Here is a 4,751-nt window from a genome sequence, read left to right as displayed (position 1 = left end):
ATTTTGAGCCTGGGTTGTTTTACTTAACATGATGGCCTCCAGCTCTATCCATTTTCCTGCTACTCACATAATTTTATTCTTACTACTGAATAAAGTTTGAGTGTGTGTGTGTGTGTGTGTGTGTGTGTGTGTGTGTGTGTGTGTGATGTTTATTAGCTCATGGTTGATGGACATATAGGCTGGTTTCATCTCAGCTACTGTGAATATCAGCTGTAGAGTTATGGGATCATTGCTTCATTTTACTGAAGACTAGCATCTGCATTGCTCACTTCAACAAGTCATTTCTTCTCTTTGAACATCAGTTTTCTCATCTATAACACTAAGTGATTGAACCAAATCAGACATAAGACCCACTTTTGTTTCTTAATTATTTGTTGCTTAATCGTTACAATTTACAAAACAACAGTAACAAAAAACCTACCTTACTGTCTTAGTTAGGGTTACTATTGTTGTGACCCAACACCATGACTGAAAGCAAGCTGGGGAGGAAAGGGTCCCTTTGGCTCACACTTTCACATCACAATTCATCATGAAGGAAGTCAGGACAGGAACTCAAACTGGGCAGGAACCTGGAGGCAGGCACTGATGCAGAGGCCATGGAGGGGCGCAGTTACAGCTTGCTCAGTCTGCTTTCTAATAGAACCCAGGACCACCAGTCCAGGAGTGGCCCTACCCACAATGGGCTGGGCAATGCCCCATTAATCATTAAAAAAGAACATGCTCCACAGGTTTGCCTACAACACGATCTTATGGGGGTGTTTTCTTGATTAGTAATCTCGCCTCTCAGATGACTATAGCTTGTGTCATGTTGACATAAAACCAGCACCATACTCACCCTATAATATAGATAAAAATATGTAAGACAGAACTTCATAGATAACCAAAGAGCAATGACAAATATTAATGCATAAGTGGTCAAGATTAAAGCCAAGTTTGGGTAGAGAGTCCTATGGATGAAACGTTCCTGTTCCCTGGTGCTCTCTGCAGGCAATGATAGAGCTGTTGTGATCCTCAAGTGAAACCCCTACAGTGTTGTCTGAAAGCCTAGTTGTCTTGATCTGCTCCAGGTCCACTCTGGGAGCTCAGGAACGGCCCTGATGCCTTGAATGGGCTGCTGGTGCATCAGGTGGATGCTTTGTTTTCTTTTGAGATAAGGTCTCATGTAGCCTGAGCTGGCCTTGAATCCCCCCCCACCCCACCCCCATCCTCCTGTTTTACTTCCCAAGTGCTGCGGTTATAAGCAAATCTCCCATGAGTGAGGTGTTTTTGAACATGCTTTATCCTTACCTCCTCTCTTGCCACATAAAAGAGGGCAAAATTTCTATCTCCCCATCAAAAATAAGAATAAAAACTAGTAACATCAGCACAACAAAGATAAACACTTACAGACTTATGCAGAGGAATATTGATTTTTATTTCCACAGGGTTTCCATTTTAGAATATAATCTGGGCTTTACTTTTATGTAATAAGAACTCATTAAAAGGTCAGCCACCAAAAACCGGAAAAGTTTTCACCTACAAGAGATATGTTCTTCCCCTAGCTAATATTAAATTGTCATCAAAACCTCCTAATAAATGTGAGAAATTAACTATACACTTTAATCTGTGCTCCCTCTCCAAACCCCTCCAAAATTAAAATAATGAAATAGAGAGGTATAAACTGGCAATACCAAAGAAAACACAAATGATACATGAGTTGAAAGATTACAAGTGCTAGCCAGGCACAGTGGTGCAGGCCTTTAATCCCAGCACTTGAGAGACAGAATCAGACAGATCTCTGAGTTCGAGGCCAGCCTGGTCTACAGGGCAAGTTCCAGGACAGCCAGGGTAAAACATAGAAACTCTGTCTCAAAAGACAAACAATCAAAAACAAAACAAAACAAAGATTACAAGTGCTTTTCAGGAGAGCCACAGAAAAATCAAGGACGACAGTCAAGGCAGAAAATAGAAGGACTGGAGAAATACTATTTGTAGTTCGACTTTAAGACGCCTTTCTCAGCTAGGCATGGTGGCATAGCCTTTAATCCCAGCACTAGGGAGGCAGAGGCAGGTGGTTCAATAGATAGACAGACAGACAGACAGACAGATAGATAGATAGACAGATAGACAAAGACTCCTTCCTCACTTGGTTGTAGTTCCTACTCTCTTCATTCATACACTGTTCACCCTTCGCCCTTCTTATTTTATAACTCAGAGAATTTCATCTGGGAAGCATTTTCACTTAAGGCTTCCAAGAACATTTGAAGGAATAAGATATGATCAGAAAAAAAAAATCAATGAAAACATGCATATTATGGAATAAGACCAGGACTGGAGAGATGGTTTAATCCCCAAAGTGCTTGTCCTACAAGCAAGAAGCACCAGAGGATGATCCCCAGGTCCCAGGTATTAAACAATCAAACAAAACAAAACAAAAACAGACATAGCAGCACATTAATAAAGAATCTGAACATGATGCCATGCTGTTGTAATACTAGCACTGGAAGGCAGGAAAAGGTGGATCCCTGATGGTTGATGGGTAATCAGTTTAGGACTCAGGATTGTCAGAGACCCTGTCTCAAAAAAAAAGGAGGAGGAGGAGAAGGAGAAGGGAGGGAAGGAAGGAAGGGAAGGGAAGGGAAGGGAAGGGAAAGGAAGGGGGAAGGGAAGGGAAGGGAAAAGGGAAGGGAAGGGAAGGGAAGGGAAGGGAAGGGAAGGGAAGGGAAGGGAAGGGAAGGGAAGGGAAGGGAAGGGAAGGGAAGGGAAGGGAAGAAGAAGAAGGAGAAAAGTCTGTCTGGTTCTCCCTACAGGCCTGTACAAGAAGAATGTAAAGACATAATGTTGATAAGCACTTGTCAGGTTTCCAAGAAATGTTTAGCTTCACATTCCATAAAGCCTGTGTCCTCTCCAGTGTTCTGGCTAAGAGACAATGAAATGATTACTTGGTACTCCAGTTTCTCATTTATTTCAATCTTTTGTTTTAGCTCTGATTATACAAGCAAGAGTATGTTAGTTATCTAGCCAGAAGAACATTTAAAAGTCTTTTCTTATTCCATTTTTTTCTTATAAAAGCTAAAACAAGCTTCAACCAAGAAACGTATTTGTTTCCCTTTCTACATATAAAGGGCTTTGGAATTGTGTATATTTTATGCTTCTGAACAGCACCATTTTTCTCCTCATAAGATCATATGCCATTATTTTTTCCACCGAATAAAGGTTGAATTCTAATCAAAAACAGATTTTCTTTTCTTACACTTATATAAAAAAGAACTTCGGCTTTACTGTGTAAAAGAAAATCTGTGTGGGGAAAAAAGAAAACAAGAGCACATGGTAAGTGAAACCACATTTTAAAATATACCTTTTAAAATAAAAAAAAATACAAAGGTTTATCAAATACTTTCATACTTACCATATGTCAGCGCATGCCAAAAGCACAAAAACTAAAAAGCCAAAACTGGTCTGAATCTGCTTTGTGTGTCTACATTTAATTGTCCATTAAGGATTCTTTTTTTTTTTTTTTTTTTTGGTTATTTTTCAAGACAGGGTTTCTCTGTGTAGCTTTGCACCTTTCCTGGAACTCACTTGGTAGCCCAGGCTGACCTGGAACTCACAGAGATCCGCCTGCCTCTGCCTCCCGAGTGCTGGGATTAAAGGCGTGTGCCACCACCGCCCGGCTCCATTAAGGATTCTTTTTTTTTTTTTTTTTTTTTTTTTTTTACAATACTATTCAGTTCTACATAATAGCCACAGATTCCCTTGTTCTCTCCCTTCCTGCCCCCCTCCCTCCATTAAGGATTCTTAACCTTGGTATAATTGATATTTTGGGTTTAAGCAATGCTTTGTCATGGTTCTTCTATGGTGGTTGTCTTGTGTGTGGTAGGATGTTTAACAGTGGTCCGGGCACCTACCTTCTGGCTGCTGTTAACATCTCTGTCCCTTCTCCCCTGTTGTGCCAACCAAAATGAACGTAGATGCTGCCAAGTGGGCCCCCAAGGGTCCAAGCCACCCTCAGCTGAAAACAACTGTCTTATGGTCATCTCTATTTTTTAAAAACATGTCTATGTCTGTGTAGATATGTATGTGTGTGTGTGTGTGTGTGTGTGTGTGTGTGTGTGTGTGTGTGTGTGTGAGAGAGAGAGAGAGAGAGAGAGAGAGAGAGAGAGAGAGAGAGAGAGAGAGAGAGGAGAGACAGAGGCAGAGGTATGAGATGGCTGTAGAAACAAAGACGAGAGAGAAAATATGGCTTTTGCTTTAATTCTACTCAATAATGACATGTCTGCTTTTTTAAAATATAAAATTGTGCCTGGGCATGGTGGCACACGCCTTTAATCCTAGCATTCAGGAGGCAAAGGCAGGTGGATCTCTATGAGTTCAAAGCCAGCCTGGTCTACATAGTGGATTCCAGACAAATGAGGGATACGCAGTGAGACTCTGTTTCAAAAACAAAATGAAGTTTTTATTTCAAAAGGTTATGTTTGCACTTGAATGGCTTTACCAATAACTAGAACTCTCTGAGAAACAAAGGCTACCTGCAGCACATGTGAAGGACCAAGAGTAAACACCAAGTGAGAGACTCCTCTAAAATGGAAGTGTTTTGAGCTGGTTGTTGTTGTTGTTAGTGTTCTTTTGTTTTTTTTTTTCCTACTTTCTCTGTAGAGGCATTAAGGGGAAATTCTATAACACTCATAATTCAAAACTCTAGAATGCATTTTGTGCCTGATATCAGCAATGAAAGATTCTGAAATATTGAGGCCCAGTTCCAGAGATATCTA

The sequence above is a fragment of the Peromyscus maniculatus genome, chromosome 17 (assembly GCF_049852395.1).
Source record: "Peromyscus maniculatus bairdii isolate BWxNUB_F1_BW_parent chromosome 17, HU_Pman_BW_mat_3.1, whole genome shotgun sequence".
Taxonomy (NCBI): Eukaryota; Metazoa; Chordata; class Mammalia; order Rodentia; family Cricetidae; genus Peromyscus; species Peromyscus maniculatus.
The sequence above is the reverse complement of the archived record's forward strand: the minus strand, read 5'-3'. Positions refer to the sequence as shown.